Raw genomic sequence first — 13,866 nt, forward strand, 5'->3', positions numbered from 1 at the left:
TAGGTCCTTGATTGCGTGGAGCTCCCCTGACGTTCAATCAAAACTTATATTGCATTGTCGTACCTTGTTGAAATTGCTGGAATGTTGTCTTTTTATACTTAAGACAAAAAAAAAAAAAAAATCTGTTTGTATTACGTAGCGAGAAAAAAAATAGAAATTATTGAAAAAGTGCGTATTTTATAATATTTTTTTGATAAATCAATGTTTACAGGACTGTATATCGGAAACAAGGCCACTTGAAATAATTTCCTGTTTACGGTATGAAGATGCATCCATTAGCTGTAAGTTGTGAAAAGTTCCATTTTCTTCACTTGATACTTTTTGTGTAATTAAATAAATGACTGAATCTCTGATCTTTACCGTGGTAGGTAGAGAAACGCACAAAACACAGTCAGTATTGCCAGACCGATGAGTTGGAAAAGCAGAAGATTCGAATATATATATATATATATATATATATATATATATATATATATATATACATATATATATATATATATATATAACCAGGAGAAAGCAGTAGACGCATGAAGAGGCGCCATTTGAGTGCAAATCCAGGGGAACCAAAAAATTAGCCATTATTAAGGGGATAGCGGTCAAAATAAGAGGTCCACAATTCATTATTACTTTAATTTCAAAATAAAACAATACATACAGAACATAGATTTGAAATTTAATTACTTCAAAATAAGAGCTAACGATCGCGGAGAAGCGATCTAAGCTACTCTTCCAACCAGGAATAAAAGTGGTTCTGAAATAGTAGCGTGACGAATGATAGGTCATAGGCCGTCCTTCTTGCTTATGTTTATTTACTGTATTTTCTTAGGAAGTGGGGGACGCTATAGATATTTTTGGAAGTGGAGTAACGACGTCCACCAGCATACCTCCTCTTTTTTTTTACCCTACTTCCAACCCAAGTCCCAATCTAAACAACACTTACTCGTAAATCTTACAGTAAGTCATAAAGATGGCCAACGATCACGCATATAGAAGATGACGTACAGTTGTATCCTTTTATTTATATTATATACATGAAAACTCTATATTTGCGCTACAGAGCTTTGTGTATAGATACAGAGAAATTTCCTCTTTTTATGTAAGAAAAAATAAAAATTCAATATTAATAATAATATATTTTTTGAACTACTCGAAGTAAGGAAAAAGCAGGAGATAGTTCACTTTTTATTTTCTTTCACAGTAAATCAGTAGAACGTAGAAAAAGCAGGAGATCTCCTGCAAAATAAGTAGCTCTGGCAGCACTGAACACAGTTCAAAAATTTGGGATTCAAGTGTTCCAAATATTCGTAGCTTCTAGTAAAATAGAGTTCAGTTGGTTGAGTATTATTTTTTAAAAAGAAAGCATGTTTAATCCAACACATGCTGTGTAGTAAGCCAAGAGCCATTTTGCAGCCAGTGAAGCCAACCTGAAACAATATGAAATCCCACGTCGAGAGGGAAAAAAAGAAAAGAAAAAGAAAGAAAATCCCATTTTACGTGTGAATTTCCCAGTTTATACTAGTTAAAAGTTTGCTCTAATATTAGAAATTAAATTTCCCTTTGTTAGTCACTTTTTACAATATCTAAATGAATAATTCGTAAATTTCGATCTTCTCGAAAAATATATGCTGCTTATTATACCTTTCCGAGAAAATAAGGTCAAAAATACCCATGTATTGGATTTTTGCCACAGGTTGGTATCACAAGTTTCCATTATCCTTATCTGGAACAAGGAAGAATTGCCACAAGAGTGGAAAGAATCAATCATTGTTCCAATTCACAAGAAAGGCGACAAATCTGACTAATAATTATTGAGACATTTCTCTTATGTCAACATCCTATAAAATATTTTCAAATATTCTATTAGCAAGAGTGACCCCATACGCAGATGAAATTATTGGAGATTATGAGTGCGAACTTGACGAAATCGATCAACTATCGACCAACTATTTACCATTTGCAAAATACTCGAAAAAAAGTGGGAATACAATACCCCGGTACATCAATTATTTATTGATTTTAGAAAGGCGTACGACTCGGTTAGAAGAGGAACATCATACAACGTTCTTACAGAACTTGGAATACCGAGAAAGCTAATTATATTAATTAAGATATTGTTAAATGAATCCCAAAGTAAAGTCCGGGTAGGACAATTTTGTCCACGAGCTTTCACGTCGAAAATAGCCTGAAGCAAGGAGATGCGTTGTCGTCATTATTATTTAACTTCGTTCTGGAATACGCTATAAGGAAAATCAAAGATCGCAACCAGGGCATAGAGTTGAACGGTATTCACCAGGTTATAGCATATGCTGATGATGTAAATTTAATAGGAGATGATAGGAGAACAAAAGAAAGAAATGCAGAGATCTTATTAAACGCTTGCAGGGACATGGGTTTAGAAGCAAATGCAGAGAAATCTAAATACGTGGAAGTGCGTCGGGACCATAGTACGGCAAATTATAGAAGTCAGTGGAGAGCTTTTGCGAACACGGCATTGAACCTCCGGGTTCCATAGGCCATAGAGTTATTTAGTTAGTTTGCTGCCCCTCGTTTATAGTCCCCGCGCTTATATGAAGAAGCAGCATGCAATAACAAAATGCGGCAACGCTGTACAGATCATCTCGTGCTCTGTTGTCGCGTTCAGGAAGATTGCAGCGCGTAGCCTACTTCATAGAATGTAATAGGTGAAAAAAAGAGTTTCTCATTATCTTTTACATCTTAAAAATAATAACATGTACTTATCTCAATGTAAGATGGGAATAAAACGTTGAAGTACACATTTACCAAACGATGGACACTTTTTCAGTAATACATCTCTCTCGCACGACCCAGCAAACAACGCAGCGGCGGATCCAGGACGGACTCTTGGGAGGGTGGTGGGTTGTAATACCTCCAGTTAGAGCTAGTGTTAAGAGCTCAAAACACTGGAATGGGCTTTATTTATATATAAAACATAAGAAAGTTTCCTCTTCTGGTGGGCGATTGCCTCGATCGCCCTCCCTGGATCCGCCCCTGCTACAACGATTAAAAGAGTGTGAATATTGTATATATTCAACGGGCGCTGCAAGCACGCTGAGTTCGATCATTGTGTATATATACACACAATGGGACATTTAAAAATTAAAAAGAAAAAATAAATGTAACCTTGGCAGTCACGTGTTCACCCGCAATTTCCCTGCCGAATGTAGAAAAGAAACATGAGTCGTTTCTTTTTTTCAACAAAACAAAACAATATGCAATGTGAGGTGCACAGAGCTGTTTTTGCGTCTTATCTACTGTAAATCACGTCGCACTGCGTTTTCAACACTTCCCTTCGGTTCGTAGACGTCAAAAACTTACACGTAAACTCGTGCTTTTTATTAAAGAAATATATGGTTATTCCTTCTACGAGTCCGTTATCACGAAAAGAAGAAGCAAAATTTTGGGCGAAAATGAAATCGCAGAACTGATGAATAACTCCCAGTCAGATGGTTATGAGTTAGATAGTAATGACGCTGATTATTCTGCGCTCAGTGGCGTATCCGGGAATGAACCATAGTAACTCTGTTTCAAATGATTTTGAGGTTGCGCCGGGAAAGGAAAGAAACGCGTCATTCCTATTCGAAGGCAGATTCTGATGTAACTTGAAGCTATAAAATTAAAGGAAATGCAAAGCCCTGTTTCGTGGTGTCCCGGGAATTAGTCAAAATGCTGGGCTGTCTACAGAGTATTCCCCACATATTTTTTTAAGCGTTGTTGTTTTATAGTAGAAATCTGCAAACAGACTTTCTGTAAAGTGTGAACTCAATATTAAATATCAACTTTGATTGTATCATATAGTAAACTTTGTGAGTAGGGGAAGGTGTTGTACCTTTGAAACAATACACCTTTGAACACCTGTGCTTCTCTCGAATTCAGAGCTATCTAGGTGCAGTGATTAAAATTCGTTTGAAAGAGTAAATGAAAAAAGCTCTACAAACGCGTTTGGCTGTTGTTTACTGGGTGTTGTGCCGGGTAATGTTCCTTTTAATTTTTCCACCCCCAAAACAGAGATTTTTTTGTAGTTACCTTCTGAGTATTGTGCTCTTCGGTTTTCAAACTTGTGATATTTATTTGTCCAAACTTGGGGTAGAATCATTGGTGAACACAGTAATATTTTTAGTTTTAACTTCTGTTCAATATTTAAGCTAGAGGAGATTTTTTTTCGTAATGGTGACCCTCTTGTACCTATGAACATTAATGCTTCGTGTACCTTTGAACGATAAATAATACTGTTTAGAGCTACACAATGTAAGTAGTTAAAACAATTGGTATATTTTATATAGGTTAGGTTAGGATATAAAGTTATTAATTATAATGTTAAGTAGTTTCTAAATATTCACTTATTGTATAACATATAAGGTTATGTTATGAGTTGTATATGCTCAACTTTATTGTTCACAAGTTTCGGTTCAAAATATTGCCACCTGAAAACCAATATGGTCGAACAAAATCCTCAACCAACAAGCTCGTACTACAAAAACGAAATTTGGCGCAAATGTTCATTACCACTAGTAGGTGAGGAAAATAATAGTCCCCAGATATACCGTTTTTCAAATTTAAGAAATTATTTTTAACAGTGTAGTTTACTAAGGATTATATGAGACGTGGATCTGTAGTTTAAAATGAAAATTCGAACTACCGTCCTACGTTTAAATTTCAATTGTGAGAAATAAAAAATAGAGAATTGTTTCACTTTACACACGAATTTAGCTAAGGGTATCAAATGCTTACAAATCTACACGAGATGAGACTTGTGCAAAACATATTAAACGAAAAGATAAGTTTCTTTGTTGGTTAAGAATCTGCGAATTTTTAGCAAATTTCTTTGGATTACGATTCTGCGAATTAAATCAAGACGAGGAATTAATTTGGAGACGAGACTCTTACAAAACCTATTAAACGAACCGTTAAATTTCTTTATTTCTTAATTAATTATATGTGACGAACTAATTAATCGAATACCTGGAAAACGCAGAAATTTCAAACTTAAATCCTAAATTAACTATTCTTTATGTAAAAGGGCATAATCCTAGATCGATTAACTACGAACTAAAGACCTCAGCAATAGAAGTAAACGCACAGCATCTCCATCGCCATTATATCACATATCAACTTTCATAATAATAATATTGGAAGAATTGATGAAATTAGTATGCAGGGTGAAACAAAAGTATCCGAGAAAACTTATGAACAAAATGTTTTTTCCAACAAACGTATTTTGCGCTATGACCAAACTAAGGACCACCGCAATAGAAATAAACGCACAGCGTCTCCTTAGCGAAAACAGAAGACGTCCGTACGATTTCTTTCACAGGAAATTTCTTTCTTTCTTTCCAGATCCATCATTTTGAGTGAACTTTCTTCGTTCCTACAAGACAAATATCAGAATGGTACCTATCATATACAACTCAGATAAATAAAGAAGAATTAATATTGTTATAATTATTATTGAATATTGTTTACTTAGGAACACAATTAGAGTTATTTTAATATTATTTTATTGTTTTTATAGATGTTAGTATTAACATTATGCTTATGAAGGGGTTGACCAATAATTATCAATTGATTAGACATTGATGGCTAAGAGATTGATTATATTAGTAATTTATATGATATTAACAATTTATAGAACAAAAATAATATTTTTGTTTTGCTTTATATGGCAATTAATTTTGTTTAGTTGTTTGCAAGGATGAGTGAATATTTATAATATAGTTACCTTAATTGAAGGTGAATAATTAGGAATATAATAATTTAGATATTTATTTTTATAAGTAGATTGTAATAAGAAATTTATAGACTTCAGTTATTTAAGAAGGATGTGAGAGTTATTATTATTGATTTAACATGTAGAATTAAGGGGGATTATGGGCAGTAGATTTTGTAAGTTATTTATATTATAATTTTGAAAAATTAATAAAATAGATAAGATAAAAAGAGATTTAAATTGGAGTTGGAACTTAGGTATGCTTTGAGTTTATATGGCATGAGACCCTGTTTTGTTATGAACGTTCTTTTATACTTAATATAAAGGGCGAGTTTTTTGTGCATTTTAAAAGTTTATAGGTGTATTTAAAAAGGGCGAGGAAGAAAAAATATTATTTGTTGTTTATTATTTGAGGACTTTGGAGAATTGAACCAATATTTGTTTAGATTTGGAAACTCCACACCTAGTGGTTTTTATTTTTGCTTGGTTATGGGCGAGTTATTAGGTATATTGAATTTAGTAAATTAAAGAATTTGAATTATTTACATATTATTTATTTCTTGCCGGCATCAAAGAATATTGCCACAGGCGATTATTTACAACTTTAGGGGTAGAGGCAATAGTTGGTTTTGTAACTTTTTGATTTAGGAGCAAATGTTTTTTTTTATTAATTTGAAGTAGCCAATGGAGCGAGGAAAGATAATTTTAGATTGTTGATTTGTGACGAAGGGGGATTGAACCTTAGCGTATTTTTATTTAAGGGCTAGTTTGTATTTATAATACAATTGTAATTTAGCATGGAATTAATTTGGAATTAACGTTTCCGGGGAGCTTTTACAAAATTTAGGGGATTTTACAAAATTATAATAATTGAATAGGTATATAGAATTAAATATATTTAAAAATGCAAAGTTAGTCGTGCATTTTATGCATAGACGGTTTGCAGAGGAAAATTTAGTTGATAATTATTATGATCTATGCAGCAGACAAAACTACAAGATGCTGATATGGATTTTTTTGACGTTGATATGATATTAAAAATAATATTATAGAAAGTTTGTATGAATATTGTGAAAAACAAGAATAGTGTTTTAATTTTGATTGTTAATTTTGAGCTAAGGAAGAGAGTTAAGAAATTTTATTTTTGATATTTAGTTAATTTTTTATAGTCTTATTGATATTTTAGAGAATAGGTGTGAAGTTGGGATAATTGGAAGGTTGACGAATTGGAGGAAATGGATTTAATTATCAAATATGGTTTGAAAATGGGTAATTTGGTATTTTATTGGGCTTTGCAAGTTATTAGTGAATGAGCAGGATGGTCGTTTTTTGAAAGAGTGAAGAATTTTGTATAGAAGTATAATAGTTTTTTATTTATTTATTTTGTAGTGACCGAAAGATGTGCCAGGAATATTTTGTGCGCGTATATTTTTGAGTAGCGTTATATATAGGATATATTTATTAGAAGAACATTTATAGGTGTGAGAAGGAGATTTTTACTAATTAGGAAAGTATATTTTTATTTTATTTTTAAATATTTTTAAAACATTAAATTGCGTTTTGTGAAGGGTGAACTTATTTAGTAAGCAAACAGGCGTTTATGTGTTTTTTTTAATATTTGTTTACGTGTTTTAAGATTTTACTAATTGTTTAGAAGCATTTTTTCAGCGCAGTCTCATATACGACTTATATGCCGTAGTTAATAGTTATTTATGAAACAAAATATAAAAAGCGATATTAGTATTTAAATATAATAAAAATAATAATTACTTAATTAACTTTCATTAACAGTTAATTAACTTTAATTAATTACTTTAATTAACAAATTTTAATTATTAATATATTTTAATAAGTATTAATTATTATTAACGAAATTTAATAATTTATGAATAACTAGATATTGTTTTGTTTTTATTATTATTTTTTATTTTTTAGTTTTTTGCATGAACATAAAACAGTGGTGTGATGTATTTAAAAGTTACAGAGTTTATTTGTTTGTATGTTTTTGTCTTTTATAACAACCTTGCCTGAATTTATGATGATAACTTCGTCCATTTTTTTTGTTTTAGTTATACATAATTTATTGTGACATAAGTTTGTATAGTGGTTTAAGCTGGAGAGAATAAATGTTATGTGTTAGCTAAATTAGTAGCATAGTGGTAGAGTTATGCGTGTTAGAGTTTGTATTATTTTATTTTATTAAGCATAAGAATAGACTCCCTGTTTTTGGTTTTTAGGCGTGTGTGGTGTATGTGTTTTGCTTATATTGGCTTTATGCTTGCTTTTTTATTTTTTTTATTTTTTTGGAATGAGAAACCTATCCCAGTCGCAGGATTAGCAGAAGGAATAGGAATTTTGATTAGTTTACCTGTGATAAAACGTTTTCATTTATTACCTGATAGCATTGCAAAAATTTTAAAAATATTACCTTGTTTATGCTTTTGCGCACGGTGTAAACGAACAAAGAAAGAATTAATTGAACATGATTGAAAGTAAATGAACATAAATGAATATAAGCCTTTATTTATAGGATTAATTATTTACGATGTTATTTTAGATATTTATTTAATAAGAATATACCTGTATTTTTAGCATAGAAAATAAAGATAATAGGGGTTATTTGTAAGCTGAAAATGAGAATATATTTTATATAATTTAATTATATTTACAGCTTTGGCAATTAAATTTGTTGGTTTGTAAAGAGAAAAATAGCATTAATTTAGAGTTACTTTATTTTTGTTAAATATTATTTTGTATTCGAAATTTGAAATTAGTGATGGATTTTAGTAGATAAGTAAAATAAATTTAAATTTTTGATTTTTATGTTTTATGATTATACCAGTTAGGCTAAGAAAGACAGTGTAATAAATAACGAATGAGAATGATAAAATAAGGGAAGTGGGAGGAAACAGGAGAATTTTGAGAAAACACACGGTGTTGGTTTATTTTAATTATTAAGATGGGTTAATTATTAAGATTAAAAGCACTAATGAGGTTTTAGAAAATTAGGTTGATATAATAACACATGAGGAGGGAGAAGGCATTTACTAATATTTATTGATTTTGAAGGAGATATAAGGAGATTTAATTTTTAAATACTGGCCATTTTAGATATTGATGGAACAAATGTAGGTAGCAATATTATTTGTTTATGGGTATTTGTAATGAAGAGTAGGAAGCTTTATTTTTAGTTGCTGCATGAGTAAAGGGGATTTTTGGTTTGTGGAACCCAATTGATTGCATGACCAATTGCATGATTATTGATGACTTTCGTAAGGTACCAGCCTGACTTAACGTTTTTTTATTTATATTGTTTGGCAGGCTAGTTTATACTGGAGTGTTATTGATTTACTTTGCATGCTTGGACTAAGTGGATGAAAAAGGGTTGAAGGGTTTTGCTAATTGATTTATACATTATAGGAGCATGTTGTAAATGCACTAAGGCGGAATGAAGTATATGTGTTTTGGTAATAAATGGAATGTAGCATGAACATGTAACATGTAGTACTAGTATATAGCATTGCATAATAACATAATGTTTACTTTAGGGCATTGTTACTCTTTTGTGTAGTTATTTTTACAATATGTTTTACAAGGGTATATGTATAATGTATGTACGTATTGAATGTTTGTTTTATGTTGGAGATTGAGTAATTTAGATTAATGTGCATATAGAAATTATATTTAATTAGTTAATACATAGACATATTTAATGATATATATAATGATACTAATTTATAATTTCTATTGAGTGATAATATGGTATGCCTATATAATTTTGTAAACTATACGATATATTGTATTAACTTTAATAAGGATTTATTATGTAATTTGATGAAATGTTACAATGATACATTATGCCAGTGTGCAATTATATATATATGTGTATAGTAATAATTTGATAATAATAAAGGTGTGCAAAATATAAATATTAGTTTAAGAATATTATAATTTAATAAACAAGCTAAAGATTTATTGAATATTGAATTTAAACAATTAATAACCACAAGGCATTGAAAATTAGAAACAAACTGAGTAATTATTGAATATTGAAAATTATAGCATTTCAAAAATTATGGATTGAAAACTAAAACAAACAAGTATATAATAATTTAATAGACAATTTAAATATTTATTGAATACTGAATTTAAAACAATTTAAATAATTAGAATATTGAAAATTAAAAATAAATTTAAAAAATATTGAAAATTAAACAACCTAATAATTATTTCATGTAGTTAGATATAGATAAATGATTACATATATTTATATATTAAATTTTTAAAAGTATTTATTATTTTTATATAATATTTTTATTAATATTTATATAAAAGTAAGATTGGCACATAGCATAGATAAAAGATTGAAAGTTGAAGTTTTTGAAAATAAGTATGAGTATAGTTAAGCTGGCGAGGAGGGAAATTTTTATTTATGGGCTTGGCGTTTTAACTAATTTAAAGCGATTTGTGAAAATGCACTTGTAAGCAGAAGTGATTTTTTAGGTAAAGCTATTAAGAAAATTTTTGTTATAAAATTTAAGGTTTTGGAGCACACTTTTTTACTAATGGAATGAAGTGTTATAATGCAAATTTTTTAAGGCGTACAGAACATTGTTATAATTTAATTTAGTAAAGACAATAAAAGTGGATTTCTAAGAAAAGTTTTTATTTATAATTACACAACCGATGAATGTTATGAACAAGGAGGAGTATTTAAGGAGGGCAGTTATTTGCGATAAGGAAACCTGCCTAACTCCTAAAAGAAAGAGATTATATTTATTAACTTGCAAGGGCTTAAGCTCAATGAAATAGCAATGTTTTGAAGAAGATATGATTTTTTTTGGTTTTTGAAAAATTAATTAAGCTATAGTAAGGGATATTTGGCATTAATTTATATTGTTTTGCATAGAACATGTATTTAAAATGACTGTTTTTTGAATTGTTTATTTTTGTGTATTGAAAAGTTACTTTTTGTTTTTTTTTTTGGTGTACGGCTTTGTGTTGTTGATTATGTTTGTTATTTATTTTACCTTTAAGAACAGGTAAATAGTACAATTAATTGTTTGGATTTATACAGTATAATTTAGTTTTAATATATTTTTTAACTTTTTTAAAGGGTGTTTATATATTATGCAATGATTTATCGAAGCTGTATAATTGGTGCAGAGGGTTAGGTGGTTACAAGCCAACGCTAGAATGTTGAGATTGTTTTGATAACACATTTTGCATTTAAATTTGTTTGGTAAATTATAAGGCGAATTGTGACTTATTTATATGTGACTTATTTTTTTATTATTTAATTTTTTGTTAGATTTAACTGAAGGATATGATATAGCGCCTGTATGTGCGCCAAAATAGTTGGATTTTGGACAAAATTTTAATTTTTGATGGATTTGTTGAACAAATTTGGCTTTTTTAACAACAATAAATAATAACAGGTTGGAGAGTATTTTGAATGTTCGACCCAAAGATTATTTATAGGTTTTTAATTAAATAATTTTAGTTCACAGTAATAACATAGAACCAAATTATGATTTTCGGTATAATAAAATTCAGATTGAATAAGTTTTTTTGAATTTTGATTAGTTTTTTTAGGCCATGTAATAAACGTTTTTAATCGCGATTTCGCTATTGCATATTTTGGAAGCAGGGGAGGGCTATATAGATAAGTTTGTGTACTGTACAATTTAATGATAAACAAAGGATTTAATTGGATTTTTGGTGGAATAGGTTTGGGGCTTATTTGAAATTGCGCAGTGGTTGAATTAGAGTTTTTATAGGAATATTTTGAGTGTCGTGGCGTAGTATTAAGGGGCAATTTGGGTTGGCGTGCAATATAATTGCTAGTAAGAATTTTTTGGGACGTAAGTTACCTATTGTACTTTGACAGAATATGCACTTTACAAAATCAGGGGGTGAGAGAAATAAAAACCGTATTGTGTTAGAAAATCAGAATTTAGAAAAATATGAGGCCAATTGCTAAATGTTTTTTGTTTATTTATTCTTTTGCTGAGATTTAATTAAGTTTGTGTAAGGTATAACGAGCCGAAGGTGGGAAATATTGCTCTTTTAGCCATACTTACAGAAAGTTTAAGGTTTTGTGTGTGGTTTTTTCAAAGGTTTGAAAAAAGTAAGGTATTGTATAAGGAAGTTGTAGATGTATTTTTTAAATGAATCTCAATTTATGTATATTGATTATTTATTTTATTAGTTAGAATATATTGGGTTATTTACTTTTAATTATTATGAGAGGGGTTTATTTTTAAAACAAGCTATTTTTTATGTGTGCTCCCAGAGGGGTGGTTTTTAATTTTTGTTTTAGCCTTGACCTTGTGAAGTGTAAATTACTTATATAACGCTTTGCTTTGGTTTAGAGCATATTTTGCAGAGCTTGTGCATGTAAGCTACAATATTTGCGTGAGCGGGGGAGGCGTTTTAATTGAGGATATTTTAAAGTTTTTAAATTTTTAGTTGTAATATTAAATAGTTGTTTAAGTTTTTTAATTTTATTGCTATTGTTATAGTAAACTTTGCTGTTGGATAAAATTAAGGTGGACAGCATATTTTGTATTGTAGAAATAGCAATTTTATTAGATTGAGACCACTCGAGACCTTGAATGCGCGTAGTTTGAAAGTGAACCTGACGTTTTTTAGTTTTTAATAAAGATTTTAATAAATAAGGTGAGTTGATTAAGCAGTGAAATAAGAATGTGTTATTTGGGGTTGCGATTTTTAATTTACGCAAATAATACGATTTTTTAATAAAAAGCCTTGAGTATTTATTATGAAGATTGGCTGGGTAGGAGAATTTTGCAGTGGGAAGGAAGATGAACGCAAAGAAGCAAGTAAAGAGCGATTTTTTAAAGACTTTTTGAAATGCATTTGACAAGGACGGAGAAAAAGCATGAAAATGTTGATTTAAGATTACTTTTTTTATTTTGAGAACATTTTTTTGTTTTGTGAGTTTTTGTGCAGTTGTTGTTTAATTGTGTTGTGGGGGTATATTTTAACTTGATTAAGATATTTTGTTAGTGAGTCGAACACGCAACCATTTTTGATGTACCCTTTATAACATATTACACATTTTTTTCTTCCAGCCATATTTTTTTTATTTAAAAAAGTAGAATGTAGTTATAAGTATATTGCTTTTTACTTAACAGTGACAATTATTGCTGTAAGTTTTTATTTATTATTGTAATTTATATAATAATTTGATTATTTTTGATTTTTAGATTTTTAAAATACTTATACTTGTACTGACGTATACTTATGAAATTATTATTATTATTATTATTTTACTATTGCATGAACTTATACATGAACCAACAAGTAAGTGTTAGGATAGGGGAAGAACTGACGGAAGAAAGTGCAATTGGAATGGGAGTTCGACAAGGTGCTGCCTCTCGCAACACTATTTAATATCTATCTAGAAGAGATAGTGAAAAAGACTTTACATGATGATGATGGGAAAAAATGAGAAAGGGCTTTGAAGAATATGGGATGAAAGTAAATGTTAGAAAGACAAAAGCCATGGTCATTGGAACGAAGGGGTCTGTGTCAAATATAGAAGTAGGAGGGGAGAAAATAGAACAAGTGAATAGTTTTCGATATCTGGGTAGTATTTTTAGTAATAACATGAAGTTCGAACGTGAAATAAAAGCAAGGACAGAAATGGCGAAAGAAGCCTTTAGGAAGAAGAAAGGTCTGTTTTGTGGGACCTTGAAGAAAGAGTTGAGAAAAAGACTCATAAAATGCTTCGTGTGGAGTGTTGTACTTTATGGGGCGGAAACGTGAACATTACGTAAAGGTGATGAAAATCGACTAGAAGCCTTCGAAATGTGGGTGTGGAGAAGAATGGAAAGAATTAGTTGGGTCGAGCGAAAAACGAATGAGAGAGTGTTAGAAATGGTGGGTGAGAAAAGAACACTTTTAGATATTATTAGGAAGAGAAACTGGTTGGGACATTGCCTAAGAAGAGATTGTATCATGAGGGACGTTCTAGAGGCTATGGTGTCGGGAAAGAGAGAGTGGGGGCGAAGGAGACTAGAATTAATGGATGATATAAAAACAGAAAGATCATACGCGAAGACGAAGAAGTTAGCGGAGGACCGTGGAGCATTTAAGCTTCTCAGCTGCGGCAA

This window comes from Thermobia domestica, chromosome 4 (assembly GCF_964235325.1).
Source record: "Thermobia domestica chromosome 4, izTheDome1.hap1.1, whole genome shotgun sequence".
NCBI lineage: Eukaryota > Metazoa > Arthropoda > Insecta > Zygentoma > Lepismatidae > Thermobia > Thermobia domestica.